The 23,641-nt window shown below is 38.1% G+C and overlaps 1 long non-coding RNA gene across 1 annotated transcript in view; it reads left to right on the top strand.

Annotated features, from left to right (window-relative positions):
• The window catches only part of LOC107099245, a 112,131-nt gene extending 91,651 nt beyond the window's left edge, over positions 1-20,480 (top strand). The window contains exon 3 of the long non-coding RNA XR_001481934.1: positions 20,420-20,480. This is a non-coding gene — a long non-coding RNA (uncharacterized LOC107099245). The remainder of the gene's footprint in view (positions 1-20,419) is intronic.
• Positions 20,481-23,641: the final 3,161 nt, after the last annotated feature.

Raw genomic sequence — 23,641 nt, 5'->3', positions numbered from 1 at the left:
AAAAGTTTGCTGTAATTAACACCACAATCTCAAGCTTGCCCTTAAGGCCAAGAGCGGTATTGAACCCTACATCCATGGTGGTGGATCTAGAAGTTTTTATGAGGAGACAAAGAAGGAACAATATGTCTTGGTAGTGTAGCAAAATAAATACACGTAGTTGGAATCAACAAACATTTAAAGGTTCAATATTATACTACATTTATGAAAAAATATTAACTTTGAGGCCCCCAATGCATTGTTCTTTGCTTTTTATGCAGGAAAATTCCTCTCAGATTAAGCATACAGCATGTACCAGAAAACATGTCATTCAGCCCTTTTCAAAATGAGCTGTTTTTGCTTGCCAAGCCCCCGCCCTCCAAGAAGGCCATGCCCCCATAACCTGCAACCGTTACAACTACTCACAGTCTGTACAGGCGGTGGCTAGCAGCGCAGAACAATCCATAAAGTAAAGGCCGAAGCCTAATCGATGGGCTGCTGCAGACCACTCTGGACAGTGATTTTGTTAACAACACTAATCTAAATTTTCTATTACATTGGAAATACTAACAAATCTCACTCTAATCGTCTCAATACAGAGTAGGGGTGGAACGGTTCACAAAATCCACGGTTCGGTTCACGGTTTCGTGGTCACGGTTTTCGGTTTGGTTCACGGTTTCGTGGTGTAACCAGGTGTCATTACCACCGCCTTGAATAACAATCTTACTGTATTTAACCTGATCCATAGCAGCTTCAGGTAGGATTTGATGTTGCGCATTCTGCCCCCACACAAACATTTGACTATGGCCCCACAAAAAGATCTTAGCCATCCACCGGAATATTTTAGAGCTTCTCACTCTACCAAAAGAACCAGAACTTATTTTATGGACCATAGAACCAATGTGCCCGATCTAAATCCAACAGAGATAGTGTAAAGTATTGAGTCGAGGAGATGAGAGAGACCCAAAGTCACTATTAAAGCAATGTGGCTGATCCCTTCATGGCCAAGCTACATTGATGCAGGAATTCTTGCAAGAAGAGCACAGCTCCAGTGTTACATGCATAAATGTGCACATATGTGGATACTTTTCAAATGCTCTAATTCCTATATTACTCATTATTTCTTATTCATCTTACATGATGTTTTTTGTGTCAGGGAATGTCGGGGGTTTTTTTTAGCTGTCAAACGAAAGGGATAGAAACTGCAAAGTATAAACACTTGCTCAATATCCTTCTGTATGTATGAGTATGAGTTTCAACAATATAATCTGCATGAGCATGAAATTCTGACATAATACACTCCATTTTTGCCTGATTCAGGAGGTACATCAACTTCCAAGGCCGCGTGTGGGTCAAATAAACACAATTGTGTTATTTCCTAGTTTCATCCTCTTTAGAAACGTGACATGTTCACTGAGTTTCCATTATCTTCAGGGTTTCTTGTATGTGTAAAAATAAGATAATTGAATACGTCTACATTTCATGTTGATAAAAAATGTAAGGAGACAAAGGTGCTCATGCATTTACAGTAACATGTTTAATTACGTATGTTTTTACGTGAACAAACATGAGCAGAAGAAGGATACATCTTAAGTTTTCTAGTTCTTGAAAGAGAAAAGAAAAGTAAAAAAGTTATTTCTAGCCCCCCCCTCTCCTCACACAGTCACCAAATATCTAAAACATGTCTACAATATCATAGGAACAATAACACAGTTGTCTCATATTTAAAAATAAATACCATCAGTTGTTTTCCAATTGCATGTTTTTAGTTAAAATGTTGTCCTTCTAAAGCTTTTTAAGCTTATTAATATTTTTATAGCATTGATGTTCATCAGTGGTTCCCAAAGTAGGGGTCATGACCTCATTGGGGGTCGCGAAATGGTTTCCAATTGTAGCATGGAAGAAAGAATCTTTATTACACCAAAAATACTTCATTTTATATTTTTATGAATTTATTTTCTTTCAGTTTTTACTTTGAACTATTTTTAAAAGAAAAATAATCCATGTAATAATCATGAGAAAGTTTAGTTTTATTTTTGCGGGTATAACTGGTGATGTTACTTCCTCCTTCAGACTATATTCTCCCAGTATTTCACAGGCTTGTCTAAATGTTTTCCAGCAAATTTTAAACAAGCTTCAACATGCTTTTTCTTCAGTCAATGTCATCTTGCGTGTTAAGCTGCATACAGACCATGGCGGTTGAGTGCATTACTTATTGTTTTCTTTGAAACAACTGTACCTGCTAATTCAAAGTCTTTTTGAAGCTCTCTACAAGTGGTTTTTGGCTCTTGCACAACTCTTCTAATAATTACGTATTTTCTGTCAGAAATCTTGCACGGAGCACCTAGTTGTGGTTGGTTTATGGTGAAATTATTCTTTCCACTACCGGATTATGGCCGCTACAGTTCTCACTGGAACATTAAGAAGTTTAGAAATCCTTCTGTAACCAATGCCATCATTATTTGCAACGATTAGGTTCTGAAAGTCTTGAGAAAGCTCTTTACTTTTACCCTTAATGAGATGTTTCTTGTGTGATACCAGAGAGACATTTTTAAAGGCCATCATTTGGGACTGAATCAGCTGATATTAATTTGCACTGACAAGGGGCAGGATTTCTTTTTAATTACTAAGAGACTTTGGTTGATGTGTCGGCTTTCCATGCCTTTTTGCATCTCCCTTTCTTCACGTCTTCAGTACTCTTGTGACATTCCATATTATTAAACATAACTTAATTTCTGGAGTGAACGATGGAGAAAAAAAACATCTTTTGAAATATTTTGTTAACCAAGAGCTGATATAGCAGATGAAAACTGGGATCCTATCTCAATATCACTGAAGCTAAGAGTAAAACAATTACATTTTCACATTGTTAAAATAAAACTAGAAATAAAAAATGAAACAGATCCAAGGAACCTTATCTAGTACAAGTAAACATTTATTCAGCGTAAACTTAGTATTATGTTACTCTACAAGTCATCTAGGAGTCGTCTGCGTATTTAGATATAAATAATAACTAAACAATCAATTGTATGAATTAAGGGTTGGTTATACTCCCTGCAGCAGTGTGTTGCTGTGAGCTTGTCGCAGATATTTTTGATTTATGCCTAATTTTGAAGCATGATCTGCGCTGTGTTATTCCACGCCACAATGCAAGACAGACAATCAGGAACTAGCTGTGGGTCTAGACAGGTGAGGCGGTGAGGAAGTGGGGGCAAGTTTGCACGACAACGGAGGGACATGAGGGCAAGAAAGAGCATGCTTCCTGTCTGCAGCACTGTATGCGGGCACCTGCAATTTTGCATTAACAGCAAAAAAAACACGCAGACAACCAGGTTCCTGAGTATAAATCATCCTTTAGTCTATAAATATATAAATATTATGCTTAACAGTTATTGATAAACATAAAATGGAAGTTTTTTTCTGAGAAATGTAGAAACAACTAAGCCACAGAAGTAAGACCATCGTACCTCCTTCCTCCATCATGTGAAGCAATCTCCTAAATACACTCTGGTCTATATATTAAGTTCCAAAAAAGTAAGTAAATAAACAATCCACTGGATATAGTTTCCAGGTTTGAGTCTAGTAAATTGTTTAACATTTTTTTTGAATGACTATGTCCTGGATGACCGAGAATCTTCACCAGCATATAGCAGTTAAAAGAAAATTATCCACCATCATGTAAATATATATTTGTTTTTTGTTTATTTCCAACAGCTGTTGGAAATTCTTGTTTGTCTTTATTTAGAAGTTACAGACGTATTTGATTATTTCCCAGTTGGTACAGATTAGATTGACTTTGAACTGGTTAAGGCACAGATCTGCTATCATGCTTCCCTCAGTGCACACCGGCCCCGGCCGGGCCGTCCCATACAGACATTTTCTGACTGCCACTGGTTAAGGAATGCATTTCACTTCATACTTGTTAACCCAGATAAACAGAGTTAGTTGCTGTCAAGTGTCAGGCTGGTGGATTATTGCTAGTTTCCCATGCAGTAGTTGCAGAACAAGCCAGATTTTAAAGGAAACTTCTTTGAAAAAACAGTTTTAAACTGTTATTTTTCCTTTTCAAACATCTTTCTTCCTCCAAACCTTATATATAATGATAACAATATTCATTCATAAAATGAATACAATCTTTACTGCTGCGTTTATCTGACCTACCTCCTTCTTCCTGTTATTTCCCTATATTTATGTTCAGATTGTTTTGATGAAACACACTGGAACATCATCACTTCCGGTAATCTGTTTCTGCAGCAACGATTCCTGAAACCGAGGCCCCTCATCAATAGGGGTCTGCTGCAAAATAAGGCAGCATTGAGCAAGAGCCAGTCAGTGTCACCTGACCAGAATACATTCAGGATGGAAATCGCTCAGTAGCTGACTAATGATCTGCTGGTGACAGACTCATGGTTTATTTGCTTGTTACATGGGTATATTTGTCATCTTTGTGCCATCATTTAATAAAAACCTGCAGTTAATCCCCAACATGATAAGAATCACAATCCAGGAGGATTGTAATGTACTATAAACTAATGAGCATCTACAAGTTTAACTCCTCCAAGCAAGTGTTACAAACTCGCTCTGCGGCTCTCGTTCATTTTCTGGATGTAACCAAACCAAAAAATTCTTCAATTAGCTCTTCCGAAGAAAAGCAGCAACCTCTGTGTAGCTTCTGAGCCCCTTTTCTTTTTGAAATCAGCACCAATGCAAAAAAGTTTTATGCTTATTCCAGCTATAGACAGTATTTATAAAGGCAGCTTTGAGGTCTGTTTGTAAATAAAATGGTAAAAGGTCGGTTTTCATTTGTGGTCAGTCTCTTTTTATCCCTTTAAATAAAATGTAGAGTTATTGTCTTCTAGAGTTTACCTATTAATAGATAGATTCTATCTGAGAGCAAAGGAACATTCGATGTTGGATTGAGATCATTACAGAAAAAACAGCATCATGAAGTCCGAGGAACACAGCAGACAGCTCAGAGGTGAAGAAGTCGAGATGTTTCAAACGTTCTCAAAACGCCTCCTAAGCTTTTGATTTCTCAGAGAGCTCTTATTATTATCTGAAAAATAGAAAATGTATGATACATTAGCCAACCTATTCGGACGTTGGTATTTACGCCAGAGTAACTTTACAAATATACCCATGATGATGAAGAACGAGCCCAGAATTGCAGGGAGCAGATGGAGCTTTTTTTTTTCTTCCCAAAGCGAGGCATCCACTCGACTCAGGTTCCCCCCAGCTGCTCATGGGCTCTTTGAAACCGAGCTTTCGTGATCTCAGTTCTTCACCAGCAGCTGCTCTCTGTTCAAAACACGTATTGATTCAAGATGTCTTTTTTCACACCGTTTTTATGTAGGTTGTTGGTGCTGATCTGTGATGTGTTTGTGGTGTCAAAGTTCAGATTGGTGCTAAAGTGACGGCGTGTAATTAATATCTGATTCCCTTCATTTGGACAGTAGTTCTCTTACTGCATCACAGAACAGGGGGACTAAAATTTTATAGCATTAATTAAAGAAAAGTATTACATAACACATTAAGTACTGTATATCAGTAGCTTTTTATGTTTGCAACAAAATTTTTTAAATAAAATCTATTCTATTGTAAAACTAAATATTAACGGCATTAAAGGGACATGGCCTTTAAAAGAAAACAAAATATCCTCAGTTCTGTGAGGCTTTATTTTAAAGTTTTGTGTATGAAAAAATTTTAATGTTTCAAAAACTTTTGCTTTTTTGCCAGTTTTAACAAATGGATGCATCCTGGTCGTCTTCTAACAAGATAATGGATCTGTCTTCTTTTTTTTTATCATGATGTTAAAATGAAAGAAGAAATAGTTAAGGTTGTAACTAAGGCTTTGTGACATGGCTTTAAAATTGATTTGGATATGAGGTAGTCATAACAGTGGATATTAAGAACTATTGATTTGTGTTTTGTTAACTTATTTAAGATAAGGACATGGGGACAAATGCCCAAATGTAACCTTTAAAAATAGGTCAGCCCTACTACCATAAGGTGACCAGATTTCTGAAATCAAATGTGGGGACATTTCCAGCTCATAAATAAAAACAAATACATCTTGTCCAAAACTGGGACACTAATGGTTTCCTTAAGTTTATCATATGTATTAATATTTAAATAACAAAAATTAAAGTGCAAAAGCCAGGGATGCCTCAATTCAATTCAATTTGGTTTATTTGTATGGCGTCAAATAACAACACATATGCAGCCATTTACTTGCAAGACATGCTTCTCCTGGATTAGCCTGCGGCAATGATCTTCGATTTTGACTCTTCAGCAATCCCTCTCACCAAGCATGCATGTAGTGACAGTGGGGAGGAAAACTCCCTTTTAACAGGAAGAAACCTCCAGCAGAACCAGGCTTAGTCTGAGCAAACATCTGCTGAGGCCAGCCGGTGTTCAAGAAGATAGAAGCAGGCATAGAAAAAGAAGCAGAGACACAAAAGGTACTGTAACTGCCATCTCAGTCATCAACTGACATTTTGAGCCAGTTGGCTTGTGGCAAACATAAAATAATACTTTTTATGGATATCTTTAAGACAAAAGGTCCAGATTTATGCTGTAAACAAGTGATTGTTGCCCTATGGACAGAGTCCCCAACCTTAGCTTTAGATCTCTGCAGTTCTTCCAGGGTCATCATGGGCCTCTGGCTGCACCTCTGATCATCCTTTGCCTTGTTTGAGCTTGAACTTTAGAGGGACGGCCAGGTCTCTGTAGATACGCAGTGTCTGATACTCCTTCCATTTCAATATCGTCAGTGCACAGTGCACAGTGCTCCACTTGTTGATTCTTCACAAAAAATTACAATTTTATATCTCATTATCTGAAGCCTGAAATTTGGCAAAAGGTCAAGGAGGTTGAATGTCATGGACACGGTTGCATGTTTCTTCTCTGACGTTCAAAATTGTCCCAGCAAGTTCCACTAATGGCATACACCTGTTACGGCCTTGATTATTGTCCCTGTTTCACCTGTAGGTGGCACTATTTAAAATCTTTTGTGTGAGTAGACCTTCCAGCATTTCTAGCCTGCCTACCTGTGAGTAAACCAGTTGGTTTCTGCCTGTTTTGCCTCGCTGTTGTTGGACTCTTCAGTGGTTCCCTGTTTCTGGACAAACTCCTGTGTATGTTGCCAGACTCTGCCTTTCTACTTAGTCCACCTTTATTTCTGCCCATCAGATTAATTTGGATTTCTGGACTCAGGACTGTACTCTGAAGTTTGCCTACTGGATTGCCCCACTGAAGTTTCGTCCTGCCTCTGTCTACCAGTGTTCCATACTGGACTGCATCTTGATCCTTTCCCATGTGCTTTCAGGAGAGTAACTTATGCTACCCTAAGCACCCCTACCCTCAAGTCTCTTGTGTAGTCAAACAAGAGCTGTTCGATCAGTCCTAAAGTTTCCCATTCCAACTACACCAGTGTTACAATAAACTTTTGAAACGTTCAATCTGTCGTGTGAACCAGTTATCCTTACACTGAATTATTTGGCAAGGCACTGCAAGTGTGTAATATATTGGAGGCCTCATGGTATTGAATTTACAATCACAAAACATTCAAAATGACCATGAAGAGTAACTCACATTAGTGTGTTTTAAAATCATCAGTATTTATTACTCAAGGGCACTATTAGATGCAGATATCATGCCACTCACCCAGAGGAAGCTGTCAGATTGTCTATCCACTGACTGTGAGTGCACTGGTCAACTGATCTGATTTTTTTCCATTAAAGTTACCATTTTAAAATAACTATCCCAGAAAGTGAAAATTGGATTTTCTATCGTTGATGTTAAAAAAATCCAACAAGCTAACAAAACCTGCTTGATATCGTTTTCAAAGTTCTAGCTGAATCTTTCTGCATCCAGCTATGCTCCGCCCACAGAAATGGCACGTGTTTATCAAATAAGAAGAGGTCTGCTGATTATAATTTATGGTTTGGCCCTGGTTGTAGCACCCATTCTTTCATTGTATGAAGATTATTCTTTAAAGCTCTCGCATCCCAGAAAATCTACAACTGAAAATGCATAAAAAAAGATTTTTTTATCAACCCCCCGTGTAAAATTCTTTTCATGAGCCAGAAAAATAATCACTGCTAGTGTCACAGAAGGCCTCCGGGCCACATTTTGAATGCTCCGCTTTGCATAGTGACACATTAGTTCAACTCCTTCTCTTGTCTACTTAAAATTGATAAGTAACATCAAGTATTATGTGTTAGATATCTTACATAAATAACATATTACATAAAGAACAGTCAATTTACAGCTGCTGTAAAAATAGGAAATAACAGACTTCTAATGAGATTGTGGCTTTATTACTAAACCTGTTCAAGCACAATGGCAGACACTTTTCATATTTCATATTTATGGAGCCATGCTCTCAGATTCCTTTCATAAATTCATATCATTGTGGCACTGCATGAATAAACAAAGCCTTGTCTCAAATCATAAGGGGCTGGTGACACTCCTAATTAAATCTTAGCTTAGATAGACAGTGTTTGCGCTACATTTTAATTCACATTCTGAGAGATAGTTACAGCAATGATGAAGCGATCAAAGTAAAATAAAACAGAAACCAGAAGTTTGTCCAAAAAAAATGAGAAAATGTAACCTTTTATCACTTAGATGGCTTTTTATCTGCAGACAGTGAAAATAAAATATTAATAAGGGCAAAAAAAAACAAAACAATAAAGAATAAACATGCAGCAGTGAATGCAACACACAGCATGGCCTCCCATGGATTGTCAGACTTTAAAATCCATTAGAGTCAATCTTTATCACGCCAAACAATTAAAATCTTACCATCAGTTCCTATCATTACTCCATTTGAAGCATAAACAGCCACACACACGTGTTTACATCACCTGGACACTGGTATACAAGTTTTTGACACACTTTCTCACTTTGTAAATACCCTTTTTATGTGTGGTTCTGCGGTTTCACATAGTTTATGTAGCTGGTTTCTGGTCTTCGACATGGGATTGCTTCAAGGGCTGAGAAGCCTTGTTCAAGCAGTTTTATGGTCCAATAAACGGGGGGCCTTTTACTGTATATAAAGTTTGCGTGTAGATATTTATGTTACACTCAAAAAATTAAAAACATCCAAAGTTAGCTGTATCTTGACTCTGGGTCTAAAAACACATTTTCAACAAAGTTGTGACAAGTTTTCTTTTTGTTTTGTTATGTAATGAGCTCTTGTAAAACAGTCTGTCTGTCAGGGTAAATTCATGTTTTCTTCATCAGCTCTGCTAGCCTCTCCAAAGTATATACTTCAGTACATAAGGGGAAAATGTTTTGCATGATGAAAAAACAAAAAAAGTAATCAATGCTTTTTTTTTTTACATTTTCAAGGAATGAAGGTTAGCAGACTACAAAGATCACCTAAAACCGATTAGTTGATGACACCATTCAGACATACATCCATGAAAATCACAATACAAACTAGTAGATTTTTGTTACCAAATATTTTATTTTTTGTTTAATATGTTTAAATTACATCTTGCCTGGTAAGCCAGGCCAACAATGCCCCTAATGACTAAAACGTTATTATCCCATTAGGTGTCATTATTCTTGGTTTTGACTCATGACACGTATCTTCCTATAAACAATCCATTTTGACAATCTTTACAGTAACGTAATGTTAAATGATCATGTTATGCACAGTTAACAATTGTTTCATGTTCGTTGTCATTTTTCTCTAATTACTGATCTTGTAGATAGAAAAAAATGTTTTACATGTCTTATCTTGAAAGAAAACGAGCTAAATCCGGAGATAAATGTTGCTGCTAAAACATTTTTCATTGTTCATCATTTTACTGCTTCACCTTGTTTTTTTTCTGTCTGAAGGACAAAGACTGAGCAAAAAGCCCAGGTTATGACTCTAATTGTAAGGGTAATGTAAATATTTGGTTCTCAGTATTTAATAGAAGTTACTCCTAGTAATGAACTGCACGAAGACAGTGAAAATTCAATTACAAAACTGCTGATGTAAAAATAAATATTTACACTATTCAATTCAGTTTATTCATAAAGCGCCAATTTACAACACAAGTCCATCTCAAGGCACTTTACAGTTCAACCAGATCATACAGTCACTAGCCTCATAAATACTTATTATTCATTTATTTGTTATTTATTTATTCTTAGAATAGTTTTCTTGTAGTTACACATTTTTGTAGGGGTCCTGAAACACAAACGTGCCACATTTGTAAGTGTGGCACAAACTAATATGTGACAGCTGTCACATATTAGTTTTTTACTACATCAACTACAAAAGTGAACTATTACCCCATTTACACTACCCTTGAAAAACCGATCCATGCCGAGACCGGTCCGAGCTCGGATCAGTTAACAAGGCCGAGCTCGGTTCTGACAACCGTTTATGCTACGTTCAGACCTGACGCAGCAAAAGCAGCAAAATCGCATCTGCTGCTTAATTTTTGCTGCTTGTACCAGTTAGTTCTGACGCGCGGCTGAAGCAGCTTTGCTGCTCTGGCTGCGCGGTGCAAAAGTGTGTCTGACGCGCGTTGGGCGGAGCTTCACTATCCTTTCTCTGCCTTGCAGCTATATTTGCTGTGATCAGTGGGAATAAAGTAGTTTTAATATGTTTTAAAGTGAGAAAATCCACCTGAAAACTTAATCAGTGCAGTCAGTTCATCCAGATTACAATCCTGCCTCCCAATGTTATTTCTGTCGGAGCCGCTCAGACCCCCACATACCGGCGGTGCGCCGACAGAAGGAATCCCTTCAACAGCAGCCTCTGGCCAGGTCGCCACCTCGCGGTTTACCGCGGCAGCTGGTAGGTGTTTTTCATCTAAATAATCCCATCTGCAGGCACCAGAATATTAAAAGCGAACATATTCTGCCGGCAGTTCTATGCATTTTATGTTTATTATGCGTTAATAAACTGTTTAAGAGAAGTGATCAGAGCGGTCTGTGTCATCAGCACTGTGTCTCTCTCCCAGCCAGCTCCCAGATCAGCTTCTCTGATTGGTTGACGCGGCGCGTCGAGCAGCAAAAATTCAATTTTTCCATCTCGAGCAGCAACGCGTTTGCGGCGCGTCACGCGCGTCAGATGCTTAAACGCGCCCGACGCGCTGCTTCAGCTGCTCAGACGCGCTGTGTCTGCTGCTCAAAACGCGCCGCGGGACCTTTTGCTGCGCCTTGACGCGCGTCAACCATTGACTTTGCATGTAAAGTCGCTGCTTCTGTCGCGCCAGCTGCCCCCGGTGTGAACGCAGCATTACACATCATACTATCTCGGTTCCTCGACTCCTCGCCTCCTAGTGACGATCTGCGGTATTACTGCCAGTATTGAAAGATGAAATCAAGCAGTTGGTGGCAGTTATGCAACAAAAGTTGTTTGCCAACTGCCATAAAACACAAAAAGAAGAAGATGAAGAAGGAGGGAATCAAGCAAGTTGTGTCTAGCTCGGTTCAGTTCAGTTTGCTTTCCATTTACAAACGATAAGTTATCTCAGTTACTGAGCTTGGACCGGTCTTGGCACGGTTTTACAAGGGTAGTGTAAATGGGGTATCTATCTATTTGTCTGTCTGTCTGTCTGTCTGTCTGTCTGTCCTGGAGCTGTTCAGTATTTCACAATCAGTTGGTCCTGGACCAACTGATTGGACCATACAGTATTTCGGCTTTATTTATGAGCCACTGTGCATCTAACTGCTGGGTCTCACTCATTCCAAGTTGTTACAGAGTCTCACACCCTAACTGCAATGTCCTTGCAGGTAGGAGTAGCAATACATCATAAGAATATTACTCACGTGAAAGTAAGAGTTATGGTACCGTAGAACTAGTTCTAAATCGATATTTTTTTCAAAATTTTACTAAAGCAAATATCTGAGTAAATGTAACTAGTTACTACCCACTTCCTATGTTTATCCATCTTGACATCAATATTTGCTAGGTCCCCTGGTTCTGATCAAGAAAAGCATCTTCAAAGGGGATTTTTGCCACAATGTTTCACAATACAAGGTATTTTGTTTCGTTATTGCAGTGAACTATTTGGCTATAGTGTGACAAAGTGTAAAAATAATCAAACTGTATAAAGATGTTTGTTTACTACTGTAAACAATTCATAAAGATTGGCAGTCAATAAGCCAACCGCAGGACAGCAATGTTGATTGTGTCTTTTGATCGTGGAGCCGTTTATCTCACGTCTCTGTGGCCCCTGCATCCAAAGGCCATTTTGGCCAAGTTCCACGTGGCACAAAAAGGCCGTGGCATTCCTGATGTCTGTGGCTAATCTGCAGTGTCAGCTTGTGTTAACGCCGCACCACCAAATTTGAGGGCACACAAGGCTGGAGAACATTAAATCATCAAGCAGCATTCCTCCGCAGGAGAGCGGGTCTGATGAGTGCAAGGGTCACCTGAGGTTGGAGAACGGTTGTGTGCGGGTGCGGCTCGTGTACAGTAACAGTTTGATCCGGCGTACAGGAGGTGGGGCCGGGGCAGGGTTGCAAGGAACACACTTCAAAGAAGGGCCGCTTTCTTCAAGTCTGTCTTCATTGAAAGTGGACTAAATGAGCTTTATGGGGGATTTCTTTCCCACTGCCAGATATCCAGGAACTCAAGTGAAGATGCTGAAGAAGGCAGGAGCCCATATGAGTAGTTAATTATTTGGATCTCAGCTTATCAGGAGTTTTTTTTGTTTTTGTCAACCCTACCCTAATTGAGCTTTTAAGATGATGAGATATTGTTCTGTTGAATTTTAGAAATCTAGTGAGTGTAGGTCTAGACTGATGGTACAAATCACCAGATGTTAAATTTCACATAGCTGTGAGAGATAGAGACTTCAGGGCAGGGATTTGTCTTCAGATATCCAACCATGCAACTCCCTTTTCTGCTTTTATTGCAGACTGAACAAGCCAAATACCAAACTCACCCTCGGGAATACAAGAAGATAAAATTCATGCAAATTTTCTTTGTCTATGAGTAGCAAACCCTTACCTGCACCTGAGTTTACTGCAGTCAGAGCAAAAAAAAAAAAAAAAGAGAAATGTTTTCCTGAAGCTTTAGTGCAGATACCAACATATGCTTCTCTCTTAGACTCCCAAAGGAAAAGGACAAGAATGCATTGAGGGTCAGGGGTCAGACATTTATGTACATGTGAGGAGTTGTAGCGGGGCAACAGGTGTTGCTACAGAGTTCCTGAAAATTACCGTAAACATTCAATCAATTTAACTGGTCCTATGTTTTACCTACAGAATGTATTTTCTCTTTTCTTTGTGTTTGCTGTGACATCTATAGTTGAAAAATTTGCTGTATCAGTATAATTCTTTTGTATCTCTTCAAAGAAATCGAGTTTTGTGTAGCCACCAAAAGAATCTGCACAAAAAAGAGAAGATCCGAGGGTTCGTAGCGTCTCGAGAAACGATAGTTTTGTGCCAAGGTATTCCTTCTCCCTCCTGAGAGAGGCCCCAGCACTCAGTACTGGGAGGTCAACAAGTACAGACCATTACCCACTGCCTGTGAGCACACAGAGACAAAAAACTTAAATATGCAGGCCTGCTCCTTTAAGATGGTAACACAAGAGTGGCCTGAATGCACCCAGTCATAGCTGCAGCCAAGATGTAGATCAGAGAGAGAAAAAAAGGGATGTTCCGCTCTGGATGTGGAAAAGGCTAAACTTATTTTGCTGCTTCTGCTGTAAAAGCTGTAAAGCTGCAATTATTCATATTGTAAAATTATGGGTGTCAGTTTGCTGATTGCGCCGCACCGAGGGAAAGAGTCTTGTTGCTAGGAGAGGGGAGATTCAGCCTTCTCTTATTGGCCACTTGCATGTATAAGGCAGCCCAATGAGAGTCCTCCCCCTCAAACAGCAGAGCTGTAGTAGAGCTACCCCCACACACAGAGCTGATTAATATGTCAGACATGTTTTATGGGTTAACGTGAATCAGGCGAGGTGTATTGAAAAGACTGCGGTAGTAGTGTGTGAGGATGCCTTTTTGTCTAGGGGTGTACGTGTGTCTCAGGTGGTAGGAGGCCATGCTGACACACACACCCCTACCCACACACACACAAACCGATGTAAAAAGATGCTCTTTATTTTTCATAATATTCACAAATACCATCAATGTAATGCAACAAACTAACTGAAAGCAGATTCAAGAGGAAAAGTAGTGGGTAGTATAATTCATGTTTGCATGATTATCACGGCAGTGAGACACTACTCCTGTTTTGGTAGTTTAAATTAGGGAGTGTGCTGTTGATTTACAATGCAAAGTGCAGTTTTTACCAAGCAGGAAAAAGGATTCTAACTTTTTTATTTTACCCCTTCTATTATCTGAATACACCCCATTAACATGCACACCCATTGGATATTGTCCCAGTTGGCAACAAAAAAGGTTGATTTTCAGTTAAGCTCTACAAGTGATGGTTGATCAACCATCAAACAATCCTCCAATTCTAGCCAACCAAACCTAATTGAATCAATGTTGTTTTGTGCTCAGATTATGATTGAAATGCCAACATCTAATCAATGTTAAAAACAATGTATGATGTTTGTCATTATAAATGTACATGTAGATCGCCATTTTTACCATTTAAAACCGCCTAAAAATAAATAACCACTTCACACATATACGTAAAGTGAGTCAATGCAATCAGCTGGTTTTCCTTAGATAGAAACTTTGAATCAATTTGACTGTATGATCTAGTGAACTGTAAAGTGCTTTGAGATCACACGTGTTGTGGATTGGCGCTATATAAATAAACTGAATTTATTATAAAGTGAAGAAATATATTAACTGTAAAATGAATATTTTTTAAAATAACATTTCATTATCTAATACATCTTAAACACATATTTGATTATTTAGCAGGGCATTTTGCAATGCAATGACTTTTTAAACATTTATTGATTAATAATGGTTGACATTTTTATTGTATTAGAGAAATAAATTATTTAATAAATTTTAAATTCACTGATTTAATTGGAAATCCGCATTCATATATTTCATGATATATTAGTCTCTCCATATACTTCAGGGATCAATTGAGTTACATTTATTCAATATATAGAGCCAATACACAACAGAATCAGATCATTCAGTCAGACGGATTAAGTTTTCTATTGAAAGAAACCCAGTTGATTGCATCCAGTCATTGAGTTTGCAGGAAACTCTTCTCCTGGATGAGCATGTGGTGACAGATTTTCTTTTCCATTGTGTTCATGACTCAACAGTGATTCCTCATAGATGCAGCGACAACTGAGAGGAAAACTAAATTTTAACAGGAAGAAACCAGCTTCAATGTGAGTGGCCTTCTGCCGAGGCTGACTAGGGTTTTAGGAAGACACAAGCAGACATAAAAAAAAAGATCTATAAATACTAGAAAAAGTAACTGTAAATTTGCTCCATAGGTGGCTCTGTCTCTAAAGACCAGTTAAGCAAATGAGCTCTAAACCGGGGCTTATCTAGCTCAGAGCCAGTTGATGGATCAAAGAGACCACATATAGTTGCAGTGAAAGCTGAGCCCATACAGTAGTTATATATTGGAGCGAAAAAGGACTAAGCCCTGAGAAGTAGGCCCAACTATCATCTATAATTGGAGGTGTTGATAGCAGTGACCCAGCTGATGTTTCCCTCCAGGATGCTGTCACAGCTAAACAGAACCAGACCAGAGGAAGTTACTATTAGGAGAAAGCAGACAACATAAAGTGTGGGGTTGAACTAACAAATAATATACAATTTGATAATGAAGCAGAGAGGAAAACTGGTCCTGATGTCCTCCAGCAGCCTAAGCCTATAGCAGCATAAATATAGAGATAGCTCAGGATAACCTGAGCAGGTCTAACTATAACTTTAAAGGAGTGTTTTAAGCCTAGTCCTAAAAGTGGAGTGAATACTTTTTCACTTTTACTTGAATAAAGAGGTCAAGTTTATTTTTGTTTTTAAACTGCAGTATCTATACTTCTTCTTAAGTAACCAATGTGTTTACTTTTGACACCACTGATCATATCTCTGATATAAGATGGAGGTTGGTTATTTAGGGCTTTATACGTGAAAAGGATCAGTTTCTTCCCACATCACAATGATTAACAAAACTATCTAGCTAACCCTCTACTTGGTATCTCACCACCTCCAGGGGGATCCCAACCCCTACTTTAGGAACTCCTGATTTAGATGATGGTTATATCAATATCAATTCCTAACATTAATTTAATATAAATTCAACACAAATGTACATGGAGAGACACATTTAGATAATGGTTGAATAAACGTTGATATACAGCAGTATCAGTTATGGTCGAAAACATATGGTTGATTCAATACATGAGGAAATAAACCACCTTTAAAATAGTTTAAATGTGAGGCTTTAAAGTGGTTTTAATATTTCTGCCTGACCATATTTCAATGTTGGCTCACTCATATTTTGCTATCTGGGTACTCATCAAGAAGTTTCATATTTAAAATGAAACTGTTGGTTAACAGTATTGGTGAAATCACTTAACAGTGCTAAAAAAAACCCCACAATGTTTAAAAAATTAAAAATACTTTTCGCTTGTATTGTTTCATATGACTGCTTCTAAATTTCAGGTTTAAAAATCTTGTTTAAAATTTGAAAATGATTTTGGCTATTTTAGTCAAAATAACATTGCAGAAGTATTTTATACAGTGCGGTTTAAGTTTTGTTGCATTGATGAAATTATAGATACAGGATAAAGTAATCTTTCCAGGATGGATGTTTCTTTTGGGAAGAGTTGATTGAGTCATGAGGAACCAAGCAGGAACTGACATCCATCAGGTCAGTGCTCTCTAACCACAAAATCCCCCAGCGTTCCTTGGTGGTATTTTTATTTTGAGAATTTGAGTGGGAAAATGGAAAAAAAAATCACATACCTGCATCAGAGCGCTACCTGTTTGGTCTGTGGACGTTTTTTTTCATGCTTGAAACAAAACTAGCAGCAGTAGTGGAGTTTGGAGATGCAATCCATTTCTTAAATCTATCTTTTCTCTCCTCTAATTTATCCAGAAGTTCTGCAATCGCATTCTTACTCTCGCGCACAACTTTGTGATCGGCTGCATAGTTAGCCTTTTCTAGAAATGTCTTTACAAATTACTATTTTTATTATTTGACAAGTTCTCGTGCCAAAGCAAAAATGCAGGCAATCCTTCCACATTGATAATGAAAGCAAATGATTTTTTTCATTCTTTGGATCCCCTGTTCTCATCAGGTATATTCCTTTTTTTCCCTTTGGGATCCATGGCCCAAGACACACCCGCCGCTTTCTTTGCCTGGCACCGCACCACGCTGAGACATGTGTTGCAGACCTTGACCACTGATCTCTATCGCTATGATGCACATTTTCGTTGAAATAAATGTTTACATATACTGTTTAAATTTATTTATTACACAAATGTTGACTGCATTGGAAAGCAATGAATGTCTGTTCAACCTCCTGCACACCATATTAAAATAAATAAACCAAAAAAATCTATTTTTCATACATTTTTTAAAAGGCTCCAGGGAGCCGCATGGTGGGTGCCAAGGAGCCGCGGGTTGCTGTCCCTGCCTTAGAATATATAGAATATATGTGAGCATTATAAATCCAGACATTCAATTGCTATAAACAGATATAGGATTGTTTAACAACATGTGTTTCATTGAGTAGGTGAAGTTATTTCAGGCCTCTTCAAAGGTCAAGAATCACAAAGTTCTTTAGGATAAAAATATCTACATAAAATAAGAAACCAAAAAGCTGAAAGGGAACGATAAAAGTCTGAAAGACCAGAGAAAAATCACCCTGTCTAAATTTAGTTAAAAGGACGTCTGAAAACATAAGTCTTCAGTTGCTTCATAGACAAAAAATCAAAACATCATAAAAATGGAGCCAGTGAATCACAGTAATTACAGTCAGTATGAACCCAAAATCATAAAAAACACAACATTCAAATCTTCTGAGTGTAATTCATGTCTTTAGACTTTGCTCTCAACCCATTGCATTTAGCTATAGTAAAACACTACGTCCTTTCAAATTTACAGCATGTTGGCACCCTTCCTCCACTTATCCATAGGAACTGGTGCCTGTTTCCAGCAGTCTAGAGGTGAAAGTTCTGATACACCCTGGACAGGTTACCGGTCTACTGCAGGGCAACCCAGTAGCAGCCATTCAAAATGGCCCTTCCCAGTGAAAGGCCAGCCAATTGGCAGCCCACTTCCCCTCCAACATCCAGCCACTGGAGCTAACCCCTCTTGCATATTTTTTTACTCTGACACCTCCCTTTCACTGAAATACAGGGTCTGCCCAGAATAGTATGCTTCTCTTTAGATCTTAATGTCTACAAATCATTACAGAAAGAATATTTTTGTACAAATATTAATGTTTAAAGAAGGAATTGTAAGGGACCAGCCAACGACCTATCAAGGAAAGTGGGGAAATTTTGAATGGCTGCTACTGTAAGGGCAATTTAAAGACAGCAATTATCTAACTATCATTTTTTTTGGACTGAAGAAGGAAGCCAGAGAACCCTCCCTTGCATGGGGAGAACATGCAAACACCATGTACTGTAGAAAGACCCTGAGTTGGGAATTGTACCTAGGAAGCCATCTTTGTTGAAAGAGAAAAGCCACCACTGAACAGAGAGTGAGGATTACAATTTCAGCTTCCAAATCTACAATTTAATCCTGTAACTGATTCCAAAGAAATTAAACAAGCACACTCAACATGATTCAATAGGCCAAACACAAAAACCATACTAAACAACAGACTCCAACAACCCAGGGGAACAATGGCTGGCTCTTTGATTAGTATCTGACTTGGAGTTTGCCTAGCAGGATTAAGTTGTTTAGTGTAGGCCATGACCCAGGTGACAGAGCATTCACAAAGGCAAACTAAAAAGATGTTTCTTATTACAGTTTTCTCAACTATGTACACACAAACACAGGTCCTTGACACACAATGACCACAGCATGACGACAAATCCATAAACCAGTTCTGATGTACCACTAACCCAATGGTCTCCTCTCTATATGTTGTTCTAATGGTGCGTTTACACTGAATGCGATTACTTCAACAGAACTGTCACTTTCAGGTTCTGTCCCTTGCCTATTGCTAGCAATTCACATGGCTACTGACAAGCTCCACCTCGCCATTGAATCTGCTGCTTGCCAGATCTACCTTAATGTGGGGGACCTGGATTTTACCAGCGAGTCCTGAGGTTTTATTTAGATCCTCCAGAGAGAATTGTTTTGGAAAGTACCACCACCTCCTCCAGGTATTGCATCTGGATAATAGCCTGTTGACCTACGCCAGGAGTCTTCAACATTTTCCAGGCCAAGGACCCCCAAATTGATGGCAAGATGGAGCGGGGACCCCCTAATTATATATATTGTATGAAATTGTTGATGAAGGTTCTCAGTCATCCAGGTCATAGTCATTCCGTAAAAATTTAAAAATTATCCACTGTACTTGGTTTCCAAGATTTGAAGACGTTTCGCCATCTCTCCAGGAAGCTTTCTCAATTCAAATGTCGGCATTTGAATTGAGAAAGCTTCCTGGAGAGGTGGCGGAACGTATTAGGTATTAGGTGGCTTTTTTTAAAGCCACCTAATCCTTTGTTCATTCATTTATTTTCCTTTTCTTTGATTTTGATTGAAAAAAGCTTCTTGTCTGCTCTGCCCCTTCACTCTTTGTCACAGCAACATTTAGACCCTTATTTGTTGTCGTGATGACACAAAGGTTTCATTTTTTTAAATTTATGCAATTGTTATCTGGCATCTATTGCAAATGTTGCTTCTTCTGTCACTGTAATTGCTTTAATCGTGTCGCTTTAATCGCAGATAGCCCAAATTATGATGAAGATTTACAAAAAGAAAACAAAATATATAGAAATATATAGAAATTATATATCTAGAATTTTTCCATTAAATTGTATATTGTAAATGGTTTGATTAATCAATTAAATAAATCCTTTGCTGTTACCACATGTACAGAAAGTTTCAGTGTAACACAGTGTTAAATTTTTTATTTTTTGGGGGGGAAGAATGAAACATACTGTACCAACAGATCCTAAGATATGTTTATATTCTTTACTCTGAGTTTGCAAGTTTACATAAAAACACAAGAATTGTAAAAAATGTTGCAATAGCCTTATGTAGTATGTCTGTAGCAGGTGTAAACCTGAAGAGAAAAAAGGTCAAAGTCATGATTCATAGTGTTTTATGCTGAGCTCAACGGTGTTTATATGATTCTCATAAACGTTTACTCATTTAATGGTTTGTGATGCATTTGGAAAACAAATAGTGCTCTAAGATGTATTCATATGGTTTTGAAAGTATGGTTTGATTTTGCAGAAGAATTGAGGGCTTTGGAAATATTTGTGCATATTTTGTGTTAAAAAGTAAGACGCATTTACTAAACACAAGGGCATATTTTAGTAAATATTCAAGAACTGTAATACTTAATTTTGGTTTTAAATTTAGATCAGAGTTTCTAAGGACTTCAAGCGCCCTGCAAGACATGACCACAAAGCCCCATACCCAGCGGGTCAGCTAGACTCAGAAGGAAAAGGTAAGGTAACCCAGATAAGGCATGGATGTGGTGCATGGGTTAAATGCAGGACCCATGTGCAGAAGCTTTAGGCCTCTTCCCTCTCACTCTAAATCCATTTCCTAGCTTAAAAAGTCATGTTTAAAAAAGAAATACCTCAGATTCTCAAGAGGAAGCGATCCCTCCCCCAATCATAGATCAGCGTTAAGTCGTAACTGCCTCAAATTGGCCTGACACATCTGTAGGTAGGAACCCATTACGTCGTGAATTGGCCATCTCCCCCAAAAGAAGACACTAAATCCCCAGAAAAAATAAAATATTTAACACATATTTTTTACAGGGTATTTCAGCGTTTAAAGCCTTCACATCTATTTACCATAAAAGCCATATTCAAGCTTTATTAGGCCTTTCATGACATGTATACTGCCTAAAATGCTATCTTGTCATCAACTGACATAGAGGTCCTGGAGGATGAAGTGGATGTAAAAATTTGAAAGTAAATTATCCTGGATCTAAGTTAATCAGATATAATTGGCCAGATAAAAAAGAACAGATGTTTACAAACAAAACTTCTTACTTTTCCTGTAGGGAAGGGAATAAACATAAAAAAAATATTACTACATCTTGGTAACATATGTAGCAAGTTTGGTGTCCATTTAACAAGCAAGTGAGAAGTGTTTGGATTGAAAAAAGTCCAAGTGGACCTTTACTGTTTCATTTTGGAACAGTTTGGCATAATATTGATTTTATTTCTGGAATGTAAAATTTGGAACGATGTTATATATTTGGTTATAAAAATACAGTTTTCTTTTTAAAATCCCACACGTTTTAATTACACTTCCACAGTAAATATAGAAAGCTAATTAGAGAATGGATCCTTAAGACGCACAGATGTATATAAATAACCGTTTAACCAATCTCTTTGTTAAGGCTGCATTCCATAGAATCCAATAATATTCACCAATTTGAGATAGACAGAAGCCCCAGCAAATTGCATAAAAGAGTAGCAGAGTTTTACCTGATTTATGCACAGGTACATTTTCCAAACATGGACATGTTGTAGTAACGTAACACAGAGGGAAGAAGAAGCTTTTAGTTGAACAATATAGATTGGATAAATTCCGGAAACTAACATTTATTTGGATGAAAATGTGATTCGATGAAAGAAACAGCAAAGGTAGGAGGAGTTTGTTGAGTGGTCCACTGCAAATGATCGTTTATTTGCTGAAGAGTTTGACTTTGGAGGATTCAGTCTCTTTTTGCCTTAAGTAGAAATGCACAATTCAGCACTGCTATATATGAACTTGAAACCATCCCCCCAAAAAACTTGGTTGTAAACTGCATTTTGGCTATCTGAGTACTCTTGTGGCACAGTGTTGGCAATAGAGTTAATTCTTTCCTGCAATCATCGCAACCCCCACCCCCTTACAGGGGGAATTTGCATGTTTTCTAAGCCAAAACAATGCTTTGTTGGGCTACTGTATAAAGCCTCGAACTCAACACTAATTCTGACATTTTGAATTGAAAAAGCTTCCTCAATTTAAAGTTTGATCTAATTTTCCCATCTGTCCTTTTCACTTCTCTTTTCACCACACTACACGAGGATGTCGAAAATACAGCTGTTTACAACTTTATCAAAGCCTCTTTATGCTGTTCACTTTTCTGGAGTTTTTCAACAATGTTTTTAATAGTGGTGATACCTATGAGCTAAATCATGGGATGTCTTTAAATGTTTACATTTCCAAATCCTCACCAGCCGGAGCCGCTGCTCGTTCTCCATGTTTTCTACATGGATCCATCCGCGTAGAACAGGGCAGATGAAGCTACTCTGATGAGGAAAGGCAGAGTTTGGGGGTTAAACTAACAAATACTTCAGATATGGAAAATAGAATTAGATAAGCAGAATGATGAAAAGTGGTCTTGTTGTCCTCCAGCAGCCTAACCCTATAGCAGCATAAATGTAGAGAGAGCTCAAGACAGACTAAGATACTTTTATTTTATCAGAAAGGAAAGCTTTAAACTAGCCTTAAATTTTGGCAGTTTCTGCCACAAAGACACTGGGGAAATGCTTACTTGCTTGGCCCCATTACTTTCTTTTTAAGGCCATAGTGGCCTTTACTGTTCTGTCACTCCTGAAAGTAGGCAGACAGGAAATGGGACTAGAGAAATGGGAAAAAGATGAAAAAAAGGTCAACAGGATGGACCTGCATTGGTTGCATCGAGCACCAAAGTCTCTGCACATGTGCTTTGCACCCAACCCCTGCTCCACCGCTGCACCCTTAGCTCCATTACTTATGCATGCACAACATTTTACCTCTGATCACATGGTGTTATGGTAAATACAGAATGGGTTCAAGTCTACTAACAAATAGACCCAACCACAGTGAGCTACTGGTGCTGAAATTCATAAATGTGACTGGGGCCCTTTAAAGCAATGAAATCTAATTCAGTGATTGATAAAGTGACTCCATAAGATAATTTAAACAATCTGGACTTTCTCTGATTAGTGCTCCTATCAGGACTGCTTTACTGATGCGTGTTTCTCTTTGTTTGGAGCTTTTCTCTGTCCTTATTTAAGTATTTCTCTCTCTACACAGTTTTGTAGGGATTTTATATTGACATCTTACCCAAGACTTTACAGAGCAACTACCCATTTTACTAAACAAGTAGGTTTCAGGACTTCAAGTAATATTTACCTCCACCTACTGTGGAGGTAAATGAAGCTGAGCAGAGGTCTAATCAAAATAATCACAAACATGTGTGGGTGGGCACAGCCAATTTAGATGTGATGTACAGCGGCTCAGTAAAATAAAATATACAATTATGTGTTGAGGTTAAACTGGTACACAACACTTGACCTGCTTTTATATACTTTCAAATTTAGTTTGTTCTCTCGGGAGTAATTGGCTAATTTGTCTGTATGTAGATACCTCTGTCTATGTATCTGAATAGATGTATGCATAAACATACACGTTGCCCAGTTTTTCTTTTTCTATAAGGCAGCAGTTTTTCAAAGGTGTACCTAAAAGTAAATATACATCGGTGCTCTCAGAAGCCTTTAAGGCTCTCGTTTTTCTCTCAGACAGAAATTATGGAGTAAAATTCACTCCATTGTTGTGGCAAGCAAATCTTTTTTTTTTTTTTTACTTTTTTTT

This window comes from Cyprinodon variegatus, unplaced genomic scaffold (assembly GCF_000732505.1).
Source record: "Cyprinodon variegatus isolate N-32 unplaced genomic scaffold, C_variegatus-1.0 Scaffold850, whole genome shotgun sequence".
Classification (NCBI taxonomy): domain Eukaryota; kingdom Metazoa; phylum Chordata; class Actinopteri; order Cyprinodontiformes; family Cyprinodontidae; genus Cyprinodon; species Cyprinodon variegatus.
The sequence above is the reverse complement of the archived record's forward strand: the minus strand, read 5'-3'. Positions and strand labels throughout refer to the sequence as shown.